The sequence below is a fragment of the Manis javanica genome, chromosome 11, assembly GCF_040802235.1.
Source record: "Manis javanica isolate MJ-LG chromosome 11, MJ_LKY, whole genome shotgun sequence".
Lineage (NCBI taxonomy): Eukaryota > Metazoa > Chordata > Mammalia > Pholidota > Manidae > Manis > Manis javanica.
The window spans coordinates 48,613,766-48,638,123 of record NC_133166.1 but is presented as its reverse complement, the minus strand read 5'-3'; the positions used below and the strand labels follow the sequence as shown (position 1 = coordinate 48,638,123).

The window sequence follows — 24,358 nt, the reverse complement described above, 5'->3', positions numbered from 1 at the left end:
ATGCCTCTCAAGCTGTATCTGGTGAGACATGTTCCCATATACAGCTTTCCTGGGCACTCTAAAGGAAAGCTTTCTGGCAATTTCCAAAGGACATATTGCCAGAAACACAGTTATTTCTGTATAACCCAGAGAACCATAGCCACACCTAATCCACAAGATCTGGATCATAGCAATGGGGGGAAAGAAGGAGGTATCTTCCTAAGTATCCTATCTCAGCCCTAGGAGTACTGGCTGCTCCTTATATATGCTATTCCTAAATTCTTTGGGAGTTATTTTTACTTCTTACTACCCAATTACTTCAACCTTGACATAGAATTAATAATTTTTGTATTAAACTTTCCCTGTTAAAATTACTGTGTGGTTGCTATCTCTCTTCACTGGCTCCAGACCAATACTAAACTAATTGTTTCTCTTATTTATTTGGTTACAGAAAATTCAGTAGTTAAACTGCGTATGTACCATGCATATAATGTGTAATTTAAAAATTCAAATATTTTCTTTTCTACATGATTATGCATTACAAAATTATAAAATTCTTAATAGAAATGAATTATTTTGAAAATACTATTTATTGAGTGCTTGCTATGAATAAGTATTGAATTACTAAACAAATACATTTGAGAAGTTGTACTAAGTATAAATATTTAATTATAAACAATTGTATTAGTATATGCTCAGTTTTGACCACTGATCCCCAAAGAGTTGATAACCTAGGAATGACTATTTTAGGATTTTAGACCTGTCTACAGGGTTGCCACATTGCACAGTTGGCTGTTATGTCATGAAGTCTGGATTCATTAGTCTTCTGACTCATTTCCATGGCTCTTTTTAACAGTGTGCTCACATATGCTCTTACCACCCGCTTTTGCTAGTGGCACCTGCTGTAGCTGCCTTGACTACATCCTTCTCAGTTCTGTTTCCTGCAGCAATCCCTGACAGTTAGGCAGGAAAGGGGATGGATTTCTCCAAGGGTGCTAAAAGAAAAACCATCGTCAATGAATAAAGAAAACCCTCTTCTGTGGTGTTTCTTGTTTCTCTTTGCAATATATCCTCTGGCTACAGCAAAAGAACTAGATCTCAAAGCAACACTTTCTGCTTTACCTTTTTTCTTATTGGCTCTTTAGGAAAGAAAGTGCCAAAGCAACCTTTTAAGATCACAAATTCAGCAGGAGCATAATTTGAAGATCTAAATCTTGTACCTGAGAGAAGACATCAGGAATTGTGGCAGTCCTGCATATGTACACTTCTAAAAGTCATCAATATAAAACAAAGTACCAGCTCATAATCAAGAACCAGGATATGAATCTCAGCATTTTTAAAGAGCAAAAATTGGAAAGACTCTAAATGTTCTACACTAGTCAATTAGTCAAATAAATCAGTTTTCTTCCATAATACACTGACATAACTATCATTAATAATGAATTCACAGAATATTAAGTGGCGTGAGGAATTGATCTTCATGTATTATTAGGTTAAGAAAAGTGGCAGATACAAATTTTATTTTTTAAACAATGTATACACACAGATATACCAAAGTATTCAGAGCCCTCCCTGTCCCAATACAGGTGAATTAAAAAAACGTGGATAGTTGTTTTCTGTGGGTTATAGAACTACAAGTGATTTGTTCTACCTTGCTTGTGCTTGTCTGAAGTCTTTAAACTCTCTAAAATAAATCTGAATTCTTTCTGTAACTATAAAAATTAACAATTTAGAGAAGGCACAGAAATGATTGAATTCAGTGAAATTTCCAATTTTAGGGGAAATTGTAATCTCTGATATGTTTATGGAATCACTTTTGCTCTGCTTTCTTTGTATTCATTTTCAAAGTAGGGAGCAAAAGCAATCCACTAGAATCAAGGGTTTTATTTAGTTTCAGTTGACCAGTTAATTCAACAATATAATCCCTGAGAATACAGTCAACATGGAGATGTTTTAGCCAATGAATGGAAGGATGACTAGATGGGTGAATGGATGGTTGGATGGACAGATAGATGACAGATAGGTAGGTAGGTAGGTAGGTAGGTAGATAGATAGATAATGATAGATATCCAACAATTTATTTAGCCATGGGCTTAAAGAATAGGAAATTAATATTTTAAGGCTTCTTCCTCTATGGAGATATTGTTGCATTAACCTAACCTGAGATTTTCCTTATCTGTAAAAGAGAAATAAAAAGAGCCATGGAAGTGAGTAAATGAATGCTGATATACACAGAAAAAATATAAAAGCAGTCAAATTGATAGGAACTTGTGTTTTGGCTTTAAAGAGATAAGCATCATTCTTTGTCTTTTGCTATATGCTCTTTGACCATCTGCTTGTCTAGAAACTAATCTTAATTAAGCACCTATTATGAAACACCAGATATTCAGCTAATTATTTTCATAATAGTAATGATGATAATAATTGTATATTATAATTTTGTTTTATGTTATGTATAACATAAATATAATATACAATAATTATTATCATTATTACTACTATTATTGATTCTATTTTTATTTAGTGTTTTTAACTTTTCTATGAGGTAGTCATTATTTTCAGAAGAGGTAACAGGATCAGAGAGATTGACTGACTTGCTGAAAGTCACACAGTAAGTATCTGAAGGAGTATTCAAATGAAGATATTCTTGATTCCCAGGTCTGTTAATATGGAAGACAGTTTTTGTCATAAATAATTTATTCAGTAGGGGTCAAATTTTCAGTAACTTTTGAGTTTTACAAATAAAAGATTGTTACGGAAATAATATATTTTCATGGTTCAAAGTGTTCAATTTACAGGAAAAAACAATTAAGAGTCCCCTATGTAGTGGTGGTCTGGAGCTACATTGTACCACTTGCACAAACATTAATTGCATGCATCTCTTCCCAATGATGTGTTCAGTGATATTGTTTCAGTAGCTTGAAATTAACTACGGTGAGATTATTAACTCTGTGGAAATTGGCAAATGTCACAAAGCTGGGCTTTCTTTTCTGGAGAATCAGTCATTAAACATTTATTGGTTTACCACTGCTCATATTCTTAGGGCCTTGTCAGTTTGGTGAATCTTCAATCAATTGCTATCCTAATAGTAGTAAGTAAAAAATTGAGGGAGTTTAAAAACAAGAACCAGATAGTCTGTCTTCACCTTTAACGTGCCATCCTCCAGCAGAGAAAGTAAAGAATATCTGAATAAACAATGAGAAAACAAGCTTTATTAATCTTAAAGGCCTGCATTGGCTTAGATCCTTTGCATTAGTTAGCCATGTAAATGGGTTATACAGCCTGTGTAATTTTCTTCCTCCCTCCCTCCCTCCATCCCTTCCTTCCTTCCTTCCTTCCTTCCTTCCTTCCTTCCTTCCTTCCTTCCTTCTATCTTCCCTCCCTCCCTTTCTTCCTTCCTTTCTTCTCTTCTTTCCTTTTTCAAGATTTTTAACCACTAAATGCCAACACTTATATCTTTAGAGGCTTTGTCTGTGCCCAAGTTGTTTCATTAGTGTCTCATTTTTAATAAGAGCATTTCTGATCTTTACATTGATGGCCAAAAGTAGGGTTATTAGCCTTCCCTTAGAAATTTCAGTTCCCTGTTCAAGTTCCAAATTATACATTATTCCAAGACACTATTTTGGTGGCAAATAGGACCTGGAGTGCCACCCCAGTTTGCCTTTTATCCCCTTATTTTATGAAACTTTTTTCTGAGCTGTCACCACCCTAGAACATCAGGAAATAATTTTCCAGGGATTTCAGAAGCTCAATGAGGACATTTGAAACATAAGACTTATTTTCTCCACAAATATCCATGTTCAGTCCACATGCACAAACATTAAAATGACATTTTGTCCACCAGAGGTCACACATATTGTTCCAAGTATAGAGCTAGAAATTATGGTGATTTGAAGAGAAGTCTTAGAGTCAGAAAAATGTACTCCCAGTACTAATAAGTCTTCATTAAATTACAAACAGAAGAATAAAAGTAAATTTTCCTTGTTCCATTTTATTTCCTCTCCTCCCAGCCAGTCTGTCCCCATTACATACATGCAAAATCTCAAGTATATTCATTAATTCATAAAAAAGAAACAAAAAAGAAGGGATCAGGGTGATTCCATGTTTTCAAGATGGTATATATTTTTTTAAATATGGGAGTGTTGGAAACATGGAAGAATATCAGGAAATTGGTTTTTGTAAAGTTACATCCTTGGTGATTTAATAAGATATGTCTCAAGTTGTTTTCCACCATGAAGCTGATGAACTGCATGCTTCAGATGGCAGGGATTCTGCCCTTGTCCTGGAACTTTACACTTCTCAAGCACTAGAAAAACCAGATTCTACCACAAGACTGCGGTCAAGTGTGTTGACAGCCACAGCCACAAGTTATTCCGACTTCTCACAAAAGCAAAATAAACTTGTGATTCCTGAGACATGTTGTATAGCTCATTAGTGGTTTCAACTAAGAGCTGTTTATTGATCTTAAACTCTCTCTCTTTTCAATGCAAGTAGGCTCTCACCTATGTCTCCATCTTTTCCAAACATTCCAGCATTATGAACTCACCAGTTAGACCCTAGTAATTGCTGAATTTAAGCCACTATATCTGAGGTAAGGATTCTCCACAATTCCAGCTATGTTACCATATCAAACAATTGCTTCACCCATTTTGTTTCTCTACAGGGGCATTTTTATTACACAGTTCAAAATTAGACCAATCAAAAAAGTCATTAAATTATCTCACCAATGAAAAATCTAAATTTCTTCTCTATTTTAAAAAGTGCTCAGTTAAACCAGCTTACAATGATCTAAAATCTAGATCATTTACTATCTATGCAATATATACACACATACCAGAAATCCTTCATAAAGGGGAGAAAAAATGAATTTTTTTTGTCCATTTAGAAAACTAATTACAAGGTAATTATCAGAGAATTGCTAATGAACATTCATAAGCTTGACCTCTATAGCATGGCCCAAAGTTATCACGTACTGTAAAGCTTTGGAAAAATCAGTCTTTTGATACTGTCAAGACCACAAACAAAATCGGCCCATCTTCCCCAATTCACATCTGGGTTTAGTTTGTTCTGTTAGACGAGCATAACCCATCAGGCTGTATCAGTCTCAGTTCAGGTAAGAAAACAGTAATGTTATATGAAAGGAGCAGAAATAGGTGAATATCCCTTTAAGTTCTCCTTTGAGGGGGAAAGGTGTTTGCTTATATTTGAGTAGTCCATACATAATTGCCTGGTATTAGGGAACCAACCAGTTTGTTGTTCAGTGCTGCCTATTGGGCTTACTTAGATGGTCCATTTTGGATATGCAATTTGCTGGTCAGAAGCAAGCCTTCAAAAATAAAGTACATTATTACAAGGGCTTTAAACTGAGTAGGATTAATCTGAAGAGAATTAATTTTCTTTCCAATGCATGAGATAAGATACAGAAAGAATTATGTAATTCAGGTTTAATATGAGAAATACAGTAGATATAAAAGTTATTACTTAATATCAAGAATGGGAAATAACAGCAAAATTAAGGAAAATGTAAAAGGACCCTGATTTACATTAAGTTGTTTTTCAACTAGTTTTTCTCATGAATGTGAAAGCTGGCAGTTAATTTGAGGGCATGAATTTTTGTGGATATATCAATTTTAAGTTTATAAAGATTAATTCCAGATAAGGAATTACCAAAAGACAGATCGTAATTTCACTGGCATTTTGTCCACCAGAAACTGAGTGGACAAGAAAAGCTGAGTACAAGAAAGCTGAGTAGGTCTCCATTTGTTAAATAATAGTAATGATAGTAAGAAACAGTATCACATCTCATATCCATTTTTTTAATCCTCCCAATGATGTAGGCCACACCTACTCCTTTTGTCCAATCTCAGGACAGTCATCACTTTCTCAGGGACACTTCAAACACTGATTAGATTAAATTTCCTCAAGCCCCATGTTAAGGGTTCAAATCACTATGCCTCTATCTCTGTAGGAGTTTATGTTTATTTGTGTATTTATACACAAATGTCTATCTTCCCACTTAAGTGTAAATTCTCCATTTTAGATCAGATAAGGACACAGACTGTGACTGGGTTTGCTCTCCATTAAGTCACTAGCATGTAGTAAAGTACTTGGCATGCAGAAAGTGTGTTTGCTTGTTTATTTATTGAATTAAGAGCAAATTACCAGGTGAGACAACTGTGATATTAATGCCACATTACAAAATAGTTAATAGACTACCGAAATTCAGTTTGCTAACCCTAGGTAACATAGCCATTTAGTGACAGACCTGGATAGGACTCAACTCTTTGTCCTACTTTTTTTTCCCAGTGTGTCTTATTGGAAAAATATAAACCAAAGCATACATGACTCAAATCAATACAAAAAAAAATGTAAACTAACTAAAGAAATTTGTCTTCCAACCAGAACAGTAAAATAAATCAAGAGTTATTTGTTGCTTGCATGGCCATCAGAAATGTTCTGAGTGAGTGATTATTTGAAAAGCAGAGTTAAACATTATTTAACCAAATGAAAATATCTGCTCAGAAAGTTGGTATTTATATTTTAAATGGAGGAAAAAAGGATTGTATCTTATAAAGAAAGCCTACATCTGCTTAAACTAGGTATAAAAGCAGATACACCCTGAAAATAGGTAGAGCAGTTTAGCTAGAACAGAGTTTTATTTTCTTTGCTGTTCTTTAAACAATAAATTACACACTTACTAGTGAGCACTGATAGAGTATCTAACAGAGGAGAAAGCCGTAACCAAGAAAGGAGAATTAGATTGTGTGAAGCCTTGGTCAGGCCTTATTAGTTTGCTAGATTGCTTGGGCTGCCATAACAAATACCTGTGGAGGCTAGAAATCCAAAATTATGTTCATCAGGGTTTGTTTCTCCTGAACTTCTATGCTTGACTTGCAGATGGCCATCCTCTCTCAGTGTCTTCATATGGTCCTTCTTCTGTGTGTCTGTGTCAAAGACAGAGAGAATGTTGAAAATAGAAAAAGTGATTCATCATGTACCAGGGAAGCTCAATAAGATTAACAGCTGACTCCTCATTGAAGTTATGAAGGCCAGAAGGCAGTGGGATGACATATTCAAACTGCTAAAGGAAAAATAAAAAGAATAATAAGGAAATGTAATTTTTTGCCAAAAAATAAAAAAATAGATAATGTAGATGAAAAGGAGAAATTTCTAAAAAGTTACAAACTACCAAAATCCTCACTATAACCTTTAAAGCCGTTTATGTTCTCATTCATACTCAACAGCCTCATCTATTGTATGCTCCTTTTAATTTGCCATATCTCAGTTAACCTAGCTCTTATTCAGTCCCTGGCATCAGGGAGTACACAGTTTTCTATTCCTTTAACTGACTGACTGCTCCCTTGTCTCTTAGAGGACTCAGAATAAATGCCATTTCTACAAAGACACTGTCTTGAACACTTTAGAATAAGAAACTACTCATTAAAGTAACACTAACTCCTTTACCAAAGAAAATTTCTTTCACAGTACCTTTCCTTCAAATATTTGGTAGATTACTTGGTGGGCTTCTAATCTAGTTGCATGTTCCAGTAATCATTTCTAAAGTTCTTTCCTAGGTAAAATTGTCAAGGCTGATTTAAGTTTCTGCTTCAGGTCAATCTCTCTCAAATTGATAGCAGATATCTTGAGGCCAGCTGAAATCAGAGACTTGGGTGGGAAGGTCATCTACCCTTAATCTGATCTTTACTTCAGAGCTCTGTTTAAATTAGGCACTGTTAAACAAACTCTCTTTAGATCTCATCTGTTATGGTTTGGTGTCTTGAAGCAGGATTTTTAAAGTTTCCAAAATGTGAGATGAAAATATTCCCTTACTGTCTGACAACTATCCAGTTATTTCTGGATTTATCTTTATTTTTCTAGTAACTTCCTGGTAAAATGTAAAAGTGAAAGCCAATTTACATGATTATTCCAATCTTTCCAACTACACACCCTAGAATAGAGTTTCTTAACCTCAGGATTATTGACTTTTTGTATCAGATAATTATTTATTGCAAGGGCCTATCTTATACATTATTAGATGTTTAACAGCATCCCTGGCTTCTACTCATTACAAGCCTGTAGCACCAACCTTACTGCCAGTTGTGACAAACAGAAATATCTCAAGACATTGCCAAATATTCCCTAGGGTACAAAATCACCCCTGATTGAAATTGAAACTACAAGGTTAATAGTCTCAACTTCCATCAAGTTATCACAAACAGTACCTTTAGCAAATATTTGCTAGAATTTATGGTCTCCATTTTTTGCAGCCTCCTAAGTTTTCCTGGCTGGCTTACACATTACTGAGAGGCCAATATTACCTATTTTAAATATTTGTTATACATACCACCACATTTCAAGTTTACATGGAATTGTAACTGCACAATTAGTTTCTGAATTAGTTAAACTAATTCTAGCTTCAGAATAAACAAATATCAACATTACTGTGGCTAAACCCAATATAAATAAGTTTCTCACATGTAGGAGTCCAATTCTGATATTTGGTGGGTGGCTTTCTATGTGGGGTTTCAGTGACCCAAGCTGCTTCCAATGTGTGGTTCTGCTCTTTCCAACATATAGCTTCAAGAGTCATCACATTCATGTGTTTTAAGACATAAGCATAAAAAAACATGGAATATTTTATAAAGAGAACTTCATGGGCTAGATTGGGATACAAAGAAGTAGGCTTCATTATTAACTGTCAGTGCCTGCTACTTTTACTCATCCTTTTTATATCCCCTCATTGTACCCTGTAATTTTTATTTATGCCATTTATTACAATTACAGTAAAGTAATTATTTGAACAACTATTGGCTTATTATCCATTGTGCCTCAAAGGCAGTATACTCCAGAAAGACCAGAACTACATCCATCATGGTCAATGCTAGACCCAGTAAAGTTCTGGAATTTCTCAATAAAGATTTGTTAAATAAATGAATAAAAGGATGAATAAGTGGATGAATGAATACATGATAGATACAGTCCTTGATTTAGATATAGCCTAGCAAATCCTTACAATAAAAAGTTATTCCTTGCAGGGCATGGATCCCAGTGGTGGTCAAAAATAGGTAAAGACTGGCTGCCCTAGCAGAACAGTGGAATATCCTAATGAGTGAGGGTGAGGCTGGAGATTATAAGTAAGCAAAATTAGAATTCAATGCAGTAGCCTAGAGCTTTCTTTCCTGACTTTATCTCATGCTTTCCCTGCTTAATTAGAGTACTTCAGCTTGTTCTGTTCTCCCTTCCATGGTGAGGAGGAAAGGAGTTGTGTAGTCTCCAGGGCCCAGTTTTAACTGATTGTTTTGGTTCCTGAGGCTCCTCTGCCTGCTTTTGATGGTTAATTTTATGTGTCAACTTGACTGAGCCACAATGCTCAGACATGTGATCAAAAGCTTTTTAGATGTTTCTATGGTGGTATTTTTGTATGACATTAACATTTAAATCTATGACTCTATGGTGGGCATATTGCCTTCAATAATGTGGGTGGGCCTTGTCCTATTGGTTGAAGACCTGAATAAAGCCTGAGCAAGAGGGAATTCTGCAACAGACAGATTTGAGACTTGAACTGCAGCACTGGCTTTTCATTGGGTCTCCAGTGCCAGTCCAGCCTTCATATTTTAGACTGGCCAGCATCCATAATCATGTGATCCAAATCTCTTTCAGATGATAGATAGACAGATAGATAGATAGATAGATAGATAGATAGATAGATAGATAGATAGATAGATAGACAGACAGACAGATGATAGACAGATAGGTGTTCTGTTTTTCTGGAGAACCCTAACACATTTCATGTACATGTATTGATTTCAGACTTCATTCTAAATAACAGGTTTGCACTTATACTTTATATCAGTAACTACTTTCAAAGAATTATATTCATGTCTAGAATAAAAAGAGTTATTTAAACCTGGAGGAATTAGATTCTACTTATCTATTCCCATATATACTTATTTCACTAAGTTTTAAGCCATTGGAGAGCAGATACTTGAAGGCAAATACCTATCTCTGTATCCCTTGCATCCAGTCCATAAAAGATTTTAAGTGAATTAGTTAAATAAATAAATTAATGACTAAATACAGGACTTTACTGTAAACCATTCCTTTCATCTGGCTCAAAGCAAAGGAAATACTGGTGTGATACCAGAACCATCACCTTTGTCTACTATCCCATATTTCTGATTACTTTCAGCATATTGAGGTTGTAGGGAAGTCTTTGAATGTGTCCCCTTAGGGACAAACCCAGCCAGCCAAATACACAGGGCTTGTTTTTTTTTTGCCCCCCATGTAGTAACACTGTAGACAGCCAAATGGTAAATACCACATCAAGTTTACCAACAGGATCTGCCCCGAGATTAAGTTCTAGCTCTGCTGCTTATTAGTCTTGTGACATTTCAAGCCTGAGCTTCCTCATCTATGAAGTGGGAATAATAATACCTACACCATAATGTTGTAGTGTGGATTAAATGTCATCAAGCATATAAAGCCCATATTATCAAAATGCCTGGCCATAGCAAGAGCCCAACAAAACTGTTACCATGTCTTTGGGGGAAAGGTGCAAGGTCAAAGTCAGAACATGAGTCCAAACAGTCTTTAATCAAAGGATAAGTTAAATACAAATTTCACTGTAATGGTGAGTCAGAAGAAGGCTGAGGAAGCTAGGGAAACTGAATTGGTATCTAAGTGAAGCAGGCAAGTGGAACATGGTCTAAATGAGTTCTGTAAACAGAGTGTTGATTTCTGAGGGAACTGGGTGCCTTCACTCAAGCAAACAAGTTTATCTGAAGAGATCAGTGCTAGATTGACAGTGAGAGAGACCTAACCACTTAAAATGGGTAACTGGGATGACTGGGGCCTAGAGAAATCATGTGCTCATCTGAATGCCAGAGCATACACATCCCCAGAAAAATGCATCCTCCTGTCTATATTAAAGCCCATAACTTCCCTGCCTTGAATGCTTTCAGTGTCTGATCGAACTGTTAATGATACAGTACTCATTTCACTAATTCATTATTACAAACCTGTAACAGTCAGAGTCCTAGCAGGAAACATGACAGATGGGAAAATGTAAGTTCCTATGGCCAGGATCGTCACCAGATCCTAAACTACTTGATGTTGTAATTGGCCTACTTCTAGGCTAATGGTTGCACACCTGCTGGCAGTGAGGTATCATTGACTGAGTCACTATATAAAGATCTTTGCCCATTGCTCTGGTCAGAGGCAGAGATGGAAGTGGATTATGGACCTGCAGACTGCTGGATGCGGATGTGATTCTAGTGCTCAACCTACTGCCATGAGAATGAAACTGGGTATAAACCCTTTTACCCCAAAAGCATTCTGTTGTCATTTCTCAGTCTTACCAAATCTATAGTGAACTTGCCTGGGGCAGAAACCCTCAGGCAAGACACATGACATGCTCAAATTGGTAAAATTAAGGCAAGTTTAATAAAAGGATTCTTGCCAGAGTCATGGCAACAGAAAGAGCTATGTCCCTTACTTGAAGGAAACTTAAAACTCCCAGCCTGTGCTTGTGGAGGGAAACAGTGCTAATACCCTGACCTAACTTTTCACTCCACTATGGGTCTCCTGTTGATTCTCCAACCAAACTCAACCAGGAGCCAGAGGACAAGGGGGACCCAGATCAGCTCTGGCTTCAGAGAAGGGTAGAATAGGGTAAAGAGTCAATCTGGAGGGGCCACAAACATCAGATATCCAGCCTTTCACCCCACTTACCTACTCTTGTAGCACTGCCCTGGAAGTGACTTCCTATGGCTATTCCAGCAGTCTGTCTTCTTTAATAGCCTTACCTGCCTCAGAAACTGTATACGCAACCCTCTCACACCAGCATGAAATCCTTCTGAATCTGGTAGAGTGCTATTTTGGCTCTTCTTTTCCCAACTAGAGCACCAGTGGGCCCATCCTCCCAGGCCTTTTGACAGGCTCTGATATGTCAGAGTTGACTGGACATGTCCAAGCTAGGACCTCCCTGCTAGGACTTCTCAACACAAAATAATACAGTAAAATGTTCTTGGCTCTAAACTGCAACTGATTACAATGGAATCTTCCTTTAATGAGTTAAACACATCAGGATTCTGCAGGGCCTGAGATCAAGATTCAGAATGTTGATAGTCATGGCACAAAATTGTATAAAATATAATTCTGTTTTTTTGTTAAGGGGATGATTATTTGCATCCTGAATAAATACCACTTCACTACATGTTCCATTTTAACAGCTCCTGACATTTTTTTTTTTAAGTTTGATAGTTTTGTAAACCAGCCTTGAAATTCCTCAATTTCTCAATACTGGCCAGAAATCAAAACGGAAACTGAGAACAAAGAAAAGAAACTGTATTTGTAAGTCAGAATAAGGCAGATCAAATCATGAGAAAGGTTGGAAAACATTTTCAGACTGGTTTTACAACTCCTGTTAGCCTAGTTCATTGATATCACCACCCAAATTTACCTTGACTGAGCTTTGAAAACTTTTGAAGTTCACCTTCCTAAATTAATACAATTCTAAACTCCATGAAGAATGCTAGGTGTTCTCCTCCCCACTATTAAACTGAATTGAAATTTTATACCCTGTTGGAAATCCTAAAGTCAAGTCTGAAGAATCACCTTGAAGCCATTAATAACCACAGAATACTCCAACCAAAGAAAAACTCATATTTACAGATGAATAAAAGAACTCAGAGGGTGGCCTAACACAAAATTATTTTCTTGGGACTATTGTGGAGGCAATGTTTCTTGGGTGGCAAGTCTGGCACTAGACAAAACGGTGAAGCTGTTTTCAGTCACATGTGGTCTGGTTGCCTTTATAACTTCTATCAGGCTCCCAGGGCCACTTCATCCAGGCCTTCATGATTACCCAGTTGTGGGGAAAGTTGAAGTTCCTATGGCCAGGGTCCTCACTTGAACCTAAATTACTTGATATGTAACTGACCTGCTGCTAGGCCATTGCTTCCACATCCATAGGCAATAAGCTATCATTGACTGAGTCACTATACAAAGAGCTCTGCCCAGTGCTCTGGGCAGAGGCAGAGACGGAGGAGCATTACAGACCTGCAGACAGCTGAATGCAGACGTGATTCTAGTGTTTGACCTATCGCCAGGAGAACAAGCAGGGTAATAGACTCACTCTTTCACCCCGAGAACATTCCATTGTCGATCCTCAGTCTCACCGAATCCATAGTGAACTTGCCCGGACTGAAACCCATCGGCAGGACACCAGTTCTTTTCTACATTCTTTTAAATATTCCAAGGAAGGAAGGCATCTTTACCTGGCTGAATAAGAAAGTTTAAAATACATCCCATTTTCCTTCCCAGATAATAGCCTAAAAACTGGTGTATAACTCCAGTATGTGGCTTTAAGGAGAATCAGCTATGATGGAAAAGGCCTGGTGAGGGAATCAGGAGGCTTAGATTCTTGTGTCAATCCTGCCACTAACAGCTACTGTGACTGTGGTATTTTTCTCTCTGGGTCTTGGTTTCCTCTTCTGTAACAAGAAGGTATTGGATTGTTTCAGTAATTTCCATGCTATTTTTTAGCCTTTGTTCAAGTGAAATCTTACATGGAAAGTAAATATATGAAGGAGAAAAAGGCAGAGCTACTCTAGTTTGAAGGGAAGGTTATTTCTACCAATCCTGTGCACTTGACCCTCACACTTCCACATATCTCTTAAATTTACTTAGCATTCAAAGTGTGATCTTTGGCTGATGCTTGTGGCTCCATATCTCTGAAGTTCTTATTAAAAAGCAGACCTCTGGGCCATATCCCTAAGATCTACCAAACCAGCCTATCCAGAGGTGGAGCTCAGGAATTGTCATTTAAACAAGAATCTTAGGTGAATCCTATAAGCATGAAAATTTGAGCACAGCAAAGCATGTTGAGAAGGAGTAGGCCAGATATTTCTGAAGGCTTTTTCTTCTTCAAGACTCTAAAAGTAATTCTTAATATTTAAGACTGACAAATTCCTTTGAAATTTGATGAAAACAATGAATCTTCTCTCTGAGAAAAGTGCAAAGGCACACACACACACACACACACACACACACACATACACACAAATGAAATTTGCCTAGAATTTAAATACTGAGTTTAAATACTGAGTTATGTACCTCCCTAATGTCTATCCATGGACACTCTATGGGCTTATAGATAAAACCACTATGATATCTATGACCTAATAGTGATGTGTCAGGGTAGTGTGGTGATTCATTAGGGAAGGAGTCTTTCTGGGATTACACTGAACTATCTTAGCTGCTGATATTGTACTAAACCAAAGGTCGCCTTCGACTTGCGACCTTGTAGGGAAAATGAAATGGGTACGGCCAGGATCCTCACCTGACCCTAAACTACTTGATGATGTAATTGGCCTACTGTGTAGGCTAAAGCTTACCACCTGTTGGCAATGAGCCATTATTTTCAGTGTTACCATATAAAGAACTCTGCCCAACACTCTGCTTAGAGGCAGATATGCAGGAGGATTGCAAACAGAATGCCCCAGAAGGTGGACATGATTGCAGTACTCAACCTGCCACAGTGAGAATAAAGCTTGGCATAAACCTTTTTACCCCTTCCATTGTTGTTATTCAGTCTCACCAAATCCATAGTGAACTTGCACAGGGACCATTCCCCTCACGTGAGACAGACCTCTAACCCAGTTTTCAATTTGTTCAAATATTTGATACTTCCCTTTTGTTGTTGTTGTTGTTGTTCTTAATTACCAGAATAGTGTAATCCTGAATTTTCCTCAAATACTTCATTACAGGTATGAAATGGCTGACCTCAGGCAAACCAGCTGACACTCTCCCAAGATTCTTGCTGTTAGGACTATTCAGTTTCCAACTGGTTTATTTTTAAATCATATTATGCACAGACACTCCTGCCCATGGAACAAGAGGACCATGTCGTCCAACAGGAACGATGCAGCCACCTCGTTGCTGGAAGCCCAGACATTCTTTTCAGATGACCAAGGAGTGAGTTTGGAACTAGTTTTCAATCTGCCAAACAATAAAACTGTGGTGGCGCCAAGTACCCCTATAAAGGGCTTCTCCATAAATATTCATGGACCATGACAAGGAACAAGATGGTCCCTTCCCAAAAGTCTGTCTCCATTTTTCACAGTGCCACCCAGATGTGCTATGTGGAGTGGGAACTTAAACATACAACATGGGGAAGGTTCTGTATCACCTACAACATTTTCTATGCTTTTTTAAAAATTTATTTTGCAATTTGAGTGATTTTGACTTTCATGATACTGGCCTGACAGCAAAAGCCCCTCTCCAAGTCAGCATCCCCACCTGTGTATTCCCAGTGAATAGGGAACCACTTAACTACATGAACATTAACTAATTTGAAGTTTGCTTTTCATCCCAGCACTAATAGGAGAAAAGGAATGTGTTTGTGTTTGCAAGTTTTCCATATGGGTTAAGGAAAGATTGTTTGCTCAAGTATGAAGCTTGGAAGAGAAAGAAAAAACAAGGCCCATGTCTCATCTTGTCCTTTGGATGTAGGAGGAGAGCCACTGCTCCCTGTGCAGCTGAAATCTGTGGGCTGAGAAACCACCTGAGTCTCCTCTGAGGTTTCCGAAAAGTTTCCCCACAGACTTATCATTGTCAGCGACCGTGCCTGGCTGTTTTGTTTTGCCTTTCATTCTTTTTTTATTGCCAAAGCAAATGGCAATGACAGTTGAGAATGGCAACAGTGACAAAAAGGAGTGAAATATAGGAATAAGGCATTGATGAAAAACAAGAGAGGTTGCTAAAAAGGATAGGAGTCTCTTTTCCTTTAAAAGCTCAAAGTGCCTTTCATCATCCTGCAAGGCTGGAGCAAAAGCAAAATTATTTTTAAAGATAAACAGATAACAATTGACTCATCCAGAACTTCAGGGCATATTCCTATCCCCTCCCACAAAGAAAATGTTGCCTTTTAATTCTTTGTTGATAAAATAAGACCTAAGACAATAGGGAGAAACATCTTTGAAGGTAAAAATTAGGATATATAATACTGTAGCAGAAGCTAGAAGGATGCTCAACATTTGATCACACTTTTCATAATCTCAAGAAAAAAAAATACCTTTGAAGGGGCTTTCTCCATCCTGAATTCAGCAATGGTCAAACTATGGATACTGCTATTGATCAAGGGCTTATTATGGAATCTAAGATTTTGATTCGTTTAGTGGAACATACAGCTTCTTCCATGTTTTACCTTACACTATACTATAGTTTTCATGACTAGTCAGCAGCCTCTATTCTGAATGCCCTAATTTTGTCCCATTAATAAAAGAAAAAAGCATGGCAGTACACAAATGAAATGCTTCAATGTCTTTCTGTTACTTGAAGTGATAGAATCCTAGGGCTTCATCATGGTCTATGTGGACCTCTGTAATCTGACACTTGCTTATTGTTCCAGCTTCAAAGTCCTAGTGTTTTACCTCTTAAACTTTGTGTTTCAACAGTTTCAGAAACTTTAATTTCCTCCAAATCTCTGTGTTACTGTAGTTCTTCATGGGTTTTCCTTCGGCATTCTGTCTCCCTAAGCAGCCCTCCCTGCTTACACATTCTTTTCCCCCTACCTGGTCCTATTTACTGAGACATACATAACTCAGGCGTTCTCAGGTCTCAGAAGTCAGTCTTCATGCCCAAGCCACTCCCTCATGTGGGATTAGGCAACCTAGGCACGACATTCTCATGAGAATTACCATATTTTACTGAAACTACTTATTTTGGGGGCTTATCTCCTCTGTTAGGTGTTCCTCGGGGGCAAAGATAATGCCTTATTTGTCTGAGCATCCTCACTGCCAAGCAAAAAAGTAGACAATTGAATTTAATCAAAGAAAGTGTAGTATGCAGTAGAGGGAAAAGCATTGAATTTAAATTGCAAAAACATGTAAGCAAGCTTGTTTTTGCCCCTCAATTCACCAGCTGAAGGTAACTTTACTGCTGATATCTTCAGTCTTGCCCGGTAGCTAGTACAGTTCATTGAGAAGTCTCATGGCATAGTCCGTGTAGCCTGGCTCTCCATGCCTAATGGCCACTGAGCTCCAATTCTGACAGTCTCTGTTCCAAGTCTTTAATCTGAATGAATTCATTCTGCAATCTCTCCACTGACCCAGTAACAGCCAACAGCTGACATCTATGGCAGCACTTAACCAGGACAGGGCAAAACTTATACTCCCCTCCCCACCACTCCATTATTCCCTCCACAATTATTCTAGATGATTGCCTTAAATTTGAATTTCTTGTAACAAGAATACAAGAAATCTGTGTATAGTGGGTTTCACTTATTTGACTGAATCTCTCTTTTTAAAGAACCCGACATTGTATAAAACAGAGTACACTTGATAAATAGGAATTAATTAAATGTCATTTCTATGATCCCTTTTAAGCCTATGAGTAGATATTTTGTACTGGAGATAAGTAATTGTCTACCAAAATGTGTGTTCCACCCTTCATAGTTTCAAGTCATTGTTGGGAAGGGTCTTCTTAGCCAGGGACTGCATTTCCCAGTACCTTTTACTTTATTGGGGCCATGTGACCAGTTTTTACCAATGAAATGGAGGTAGAAGAAATGTATTTCTTCTCTGATTTAAGGCTTTAAAGAAGTGTTTATAACCTCTCCATGCTTTTATTCCTGATTGTTTAATAAAGATGATAAATGTGCCCTAAAGCAAAGGCTAGATAGTAAATATTTTATCCTCTGTGGCCATATGATTTCTGTCACAACTATGCTACTTCATAGTGCAAAAGCAGCCGAGGACAACACATTAAAAAAAATATGTGGCTGTGTTCCAATAAAACTTTATTTATAAAAACAAGTGGAGGGCTATATTTAGCCTATAAGACATATTTGCCAGTCCCTGACTTAAAGGACAGCAGAGCATGAGATGGAAGAACCTGAGTCCCTGAAACCCACAGGGAAGAAAACAAGCAACACAGACCATTCTTAGCTTATTACATGAGTACAATAGATAATTTCTATTTTGTTAGGACAGTGAAATTTTAAAGCTTATTTATTTAAAAAGTTAGTATTGCTTTTACTAACATACGATCCTAGTACAGAACAAAAGGATTGAGAATTAAATATGTAAAATTAAAAGTGCCATCAACATGAGCCTAAGTCAGAGACAAGCTTTTGTTCTCCGGCTCACCAGTTTCCTGATCCATGTTGGCACTTAGTATCATTTATTTTCTCATGCTTTTCTTCCTAACACTCCTATCATGTGTCATACCTTATTAGATGCCCAAATCAAAAAGAGGCAAAACATGATATAGTTTACTCTATCGGTTTGTTCCAACACTGTACTGGCTACATTTAACTCTGTACATACATATTATTTCTTTAAATTTAGTAGTAAAATGCCATAGATAAACTGGTAATGTGCTACACACAAATGTATGGTTGTCCTCTATCACCAAAGCTGTTTGGTGATCTGTAGGAAAAGTGAAAGGCCTGACTCCTTTTGTGTTAATGTCCATTAGAGGGCCCTAAAGCAATACAGCTGGAACCTAATATGCCCCCCCACCCCACCCCCAAGCATAGTAGAATTCTTGTTTAACTTCTAATGACAAAGCTATCTCAGCCTAGCATCCAACATGTGTCCAAAGTTTGGGAGCTGGGGAATGGGGAGGGTAGAGAGATGACAGAGGGAGGGGATGGAGCTGTTGACACTTTTGCCAGGAACAAGTTCAAGACACAGATACCTCTAAACTCATAATCATTTCTGTCATTCAACAACTACAGAATTGTAAGTGGAGGTACATTAGCATGCTTTCAGTTTTAAGTAATAGCATATTCAAAATTTAAATTAACAAAATTTAAACAACAAAAGGAATTTACTGTCTCATTTAAGTGAAAAAAGTTAGGATGGGGTTTAGGGATAGTTTGATCAGGCTCTGGCTCTGTTTCCTTATAATCAATTGTTCTCTGTCCTCCTTTGTAGGATAGCATTGTCCAGATATCTTCCCTTTTGGTTTCAGCAGCCCTGGAACTTACAACTGCAACCACACCTTTTAAAGTAAGACAGGGGTTCTATCCTTTTTGTAATCATAGAAAATTAATTCCATGCTCTGACTTGACTAACCTGGTCAGGTAGATGGCATGTGTTCATTAGCTTAGACCTGTGGTTACTGCAGTCCTTGATACAATTGCTGTGTCAAAGAGGATGAGAGAATGGTGTTTGCCTTTTATTAATTAAGACCCATTCAATCTGTATACTAACCATATAATAGGAGAGGATGGAGTGGATTTGTAAAAGCAATCACAATGTCCAGACACTAACTCAAGGTCAAAACACCTGGCCCCTTTCCTAGAGTTTCTCCAAAGACATGCTTCAGATCCTCATGTAGGTGGATTCCATGCTACTGATTCCAAGCCCACTAACTGGCCAGACACTGCTTTGTTGCCTTGTGAGTAAGGAATTACCTTTGTTTCACTGCTGAGGAAACTGAGAATCAGAGAATTAAGTCACCCTCCAAAAATGTTGCAGCTACTAAGTGTTCCAGCAGGGGCACACAGTTTCATCTGAATTCTGTGTTCTTGTGCCCTGCCATAATGTCTCTCACCCTGATACAAAGGTAAGCCAAAGTTAGAAGATGTTATCACCCCAGCCTGGCCTACCATGTTAGGAGAGGTCCTATCAGTAGGTTCTGCTCTGGTTTCTTACATTTAATGCTTGCTCTATGTATAGAATCTACAGTTTGAGTCTGGAAAAAAAATGCATCCTGGGTCCTGGTAATCATTTCTACTTGTATTAAGTAGAAAGTGTGTGTATGTGAGGGTATGCATGATCATATGTTCTATTTCCCAGTATTCTTAAAAATCTTAATAATAGGTGACTTTCATGGATTCTCTTTAATTATGAAAAGACATTCTATAAGTCTCTGGCACATGGCTCATATCCCTCCAGAAACTCTCTAGTGTGTCCCCATAAAATCATCCTGCGGCTGCTACACAACACTGACACCTGCCTGTCTAACTTGTCATTCCTAAATTAGTACCCAGACATACACCCACTTAACACACAGCATTTGGAGAAAGTACCCTCAAAACTTCTCCACTTTCTAACTTGATCATCCTCAGTGGTCTGCTCAGTTAAAAGATATGTTCAGAGTGTGCAAGTACTGTAAAGAGCTAAGTGCAAGAGGTGAGAGGGAGCTACACTTGCTACTCAGTTTGTCAAATTAACAGCCATGACTTTGGGCAGGTTAGTAACCTCTCTAAACCTCTTTTTCTCTTATCTTATCTGTAAAATTGGGATAATAATACATATTCCATATGATTGTTATGAACACATTGTCTGGAATATTGAAGATATCTAAAAAATATTTGCTACTATTGCTATTAAAATGAAGATTAATTATTACAATGTTACTTTATGATTATTAATGAGAGCATTTTGCTCAAATGACCAAATTATATTTGCTTAATGTTGGATATTAGTTGTCCATCCATTTAATATACTGCCTTTTGGAATCTAAGCTTTAATTTAGATAAAGGTCTATTTTCTTCTTTCATATAAAAAGAAAACAAACAGATCTTGGCTATTTACTTTCTGATTTATGTTATCCAGCCCTGTGCTTAAAGTTTTTCTTCCATTTCTTTTTTTGTTAGCTAAAGTAGCAGATTTTCTTACAATTTCCTTTAGTAATTACTTTTGGTACTTATCAAGTATAAGCAACTAAGACACAGGCCCTGTAAAGAAAATGTCATCTCTATACAGTCAATAGAGCCTGATTTCAATGGGCTTAACCTGAAGCTCTGGTCAGCCCAGTGTTTCAGTGTTACATCCCAAGGGCCTTGGAGCAAATGAAACATGTTGCAATCCTAATATCTACTTAAGCAAATTGAATGTGGCTATTCAGGAAAATTACTCCGTTGTCATAGTAACTCTTTTACTACTTAGGTCAAGAAGAATAGAATTAAAAAATGGGTAGCAAACTCTAAAACCTAAAATAAAGTTGTGGGAGGTAAGAAGAAGGCACAGGCAACTGAGGGCTTGAATTCAATATGGAGGAAAACGCCTGACATGCAACGAGCTGCCCATAAGGTGTTGTCACTTAGCCTGCTGAGACATAAGGTTGGGGGTGTCTCAGCAATATACTCACAGAATGTAAAACATGGAAGAGCTTTTAGGAAATCTAATCCAAGACCCTCATTTTACAAATAAAGAAACAGAAGCCCAGAGAGGTAAAACAACTTTAACAAGTTAACATACCCAGTACTGGCCCATGCCGAAGCAGAAACAAGTTCTCCTGCTTTCTTGTCCAGGCATTCTTGTTATTCTACCCCTGGGATTTAAGGACATAAAGGAACTATCCATAACACCTTTTGAAGTCTTTGGTATTATCTTAATATATTTTTTAAATTATAAAGGATAAACTCAGTGCAGAGGGAGAAGACAGGCTAGTACTAAACTGGTTTTAGGACTGGCCAGTTATTGAGAAGTTAGAAAGATCCCATTTGTCATATATCAGTTACCCTGACTCTGTATTAGGCACTACGCTGACTCCCAGAGATCAAAGATAATTTTGTCACATTACTTGGGCCACTCCCAGTTCCTGTAAAAGTAGAACACCTTTGTTTACAATGAGAGTCGAGTCTGAAAATCTCCATCTCCAAGGGATTTATTCTCTGTTCCACAAATCTTAAAACACATGACAAAGTTATGGTACTAACAAGCAACAGATGTAGCCTGATTTTAACTCTATGATGCTTTCAATACCAAGAAAGAGTGGTGTCTTGCCAATGGGTTTCAGCCCCGGGGCAAGTTCGCTATGGATTCAATGTGACCAAAGAAATTGACAGCAAAACGTTCTTTGGGGTGAAAGGGTTTATTACTTGGCTTGTTCTCTGGCAGTAGTTTGAGCACTAGCATCTCTGCCTCTGCCCAGAGCAATAGGCCAAGCTCTCTATATAGAGCAATAATAGCTTATTGCCTAAAGGTGTGAAAGTGGCAGCCCAGCAACAGGCCAGTTACATCATCAAGTGGTTAAAGTGCAGTGAGGATCCTGGCCATAGGAACCCCAACTTCCCCACACTTTACCCCTCCAGGATTCTCGCCTTACAATCTACATGTTTTCAATCTTCTGCAATGGTCCCTGTGTGAGAAAGCTGGAGCACTGCAACCAGATTCCACAATAGCAACAGAGGATAACAACAGCTTAGAGATAGTAAAAATTAAGATACAACAAGATTTTGATACAAAAATTATAATAATCCTCAAGCCAGAGGAGGTTCCTAATAACAAAAATTATAATACTCCTAAAGCCAGAGGAAGTTCCCGATCCACAAAGACTTTAGGGGCTATAGGACACATGTTTTAATGTCACCAACATAGGCAAATCTTATCCATCAGGCAGGATGCATGCAAGAGAGTGGTCCTATGATAGGACTGTAGCAGGAAGGGGGACCCTCCAGGTCTAGTATACCATACTTTACTCCTTTCCTCATGGGGGTTACTGGAGGGTCTATATATAGTACTACTGGAGGTGCATGTACTGGCCATAATGATAAAACAAAACTCCCCGGTAAGATGCTCCTACCTTCTGGTCGTACAGGATATACTGCTGTGACCTTTGGAGGCCACTCTGCTGTTATTCCAGGAATACGCAAAATGCCAGCTTCCAGGACTTGTCCCCAAGGTGCCAGGAGAGCCAGCCATTATTGGTCCATGTGTCAAAATGTCCAAGGCCATGTCCACTCAATGGAGTCTCTGGGGTTCAGTGCAGTTGGTGCTGGCAGCAAGATGTTATTCTGGTGGCCAGACCTCGGCTTCAGTGATCCTTCCTTGGTTTGTACTTGCAGTTGTATAGGGGAGGCAGCCATATGTGTTAACATGTCTATGGGGCTCAAAGCTCCCTTTCGGGGTCTCTCATTCAAACGCCATAGCACAGTCCATAAGCGAATTGGCCATCCCCGCAGACTATTGGTATCTGACTTTAGTCTGGATTATAACAAGCCATTGTGCCTCTCTATCATGCCTGCTGTGGTAGGATTGTATGGCACATGAAATTTCCACTTGATTCCCGGCTGTTGTACCCATTCTTGCAGTGCATGTCCAGTAAAATGGGTGCCCTGATCACTCTCAATCACCTGTGGTCGGCCACAGGCAGCAAAGAGACGCTCCAGGCCTCTTTTGGTCATCTGCTGGTCTGTACAACAGGTAGGAAAAGCAACTGGAAGTCCAGTAGCTGTGTCCACACAAGTCATTGCATACCAATATCCTTCTGACACAGGTAGAGGCCCAATATAGTCTATCTGCCACCTCCTCCCGCATCAATACCATTTCCCTCCTCAGGGCATCCACAGAAGTCTGCAGCTCGCATTCTTGTGCTGCCTCTCGCATCAATGCCACTTCCCTCCTCAGGGAGTCTACTGAAGTTTGTAGCTTGTGTTCTCGTGCTGCCATTTCTTGGGTCTCCTCTGCAGACCTTTTTAAGACTGTGAGAAGCAGCCAACCCACAGTCCCCACTGCCTCACGGGCACTCTACTTCTCAAACGATCTGCTTACTATACCAAGGGCCACCCCTACTGCCTTGGGTGTCACCTCCACTTGCCTCCAGTCCTGGGGTGGGGCTCAGCCCTCTAGGAGGCAAGCCACCTCAGACCAAATACCCATTGGGGGACAATCCACTGTCTCCCCATTCACAGGGGCAGCCCGCTCAAGTACCCCTCCCATAAGGACAGCCTTTCTTTTTCCTTGGTCAACAGTGAGCCCTGCCAACTTTCACCATTGTCTTGCCAGTGAGTGGGTTTCAACCCCAGGCAAGTTCGCTATGGATTCAATGTGACCAAAGAAATTGACAGCAAAATGTTCTTTGGGGTGAAAGGGTTTATTACCCGGCTTGTTCTCCCAGTGGTAGGTCGAGCACTTGCATCTCTGCCTCCTCCCAGAGCACTGGGCCGAGCTCTCTATATAGCACAATAATAGCTTATTGCCTAAAGATGTGGAAGTGGCAGCCCAGCAACAGGCCAGTTACATCATCAGGTGGTTTAAGTTCAGTGAGGATCCTGGCCATAGGAACTCCAACTTCCCCACAAGTGGAAATTGCAGAACAAATGCAAGAGAGGCATTTTAATATTATTACCAATGAAAAGATGGATACTAACTAGTCAAAAATAGGGTGCCCAGGAAAATGATCCAGTAACATAGCAAAGGACCCCTCTATGTACAACATTTATAAGATGTGTACGTAGGTTAACACTGCAGTAACATGTTCATCTTGGCCTAATGCTCACCCATTTGATTTGCCAGGCCAAAACCAGGTGCTTTGGTCTTACCCCTTAATGGTATGCTTTGCCTTTCTGATTGAAATTTTCTTTGGCTAGAAGGAGTACATGGATTCCAACTAATTGCAGAAAAATGAAGTCATGGTACCC

At 38.5% G+C, this 24,358-nt stretch overlaps 1 long non-coding RNA gene across 1 annotated transcript; it reads right to left on the bottom strand.

Moving 5' to 3' along the window:
- Positions 1–2,628: 2,628 nt before the first annotated feature.
- Positions 2,629–22,858, bottom strand: LOC140844266 (uncharacterized). The gene is made up of 3 exons (XR_012122416.1): positions 22,522–22,858; positions 6,804–6,923; positions 2,629–3,164 (listed from the first exon to the last, which is right to left on the bottom strand). It is a non-coding gene; the product is annotated as an uncharacterized lncRNA (long non-coding RNA).
- Positions 22,859–24,358: the final 1,500 nt, after the last annotated feature.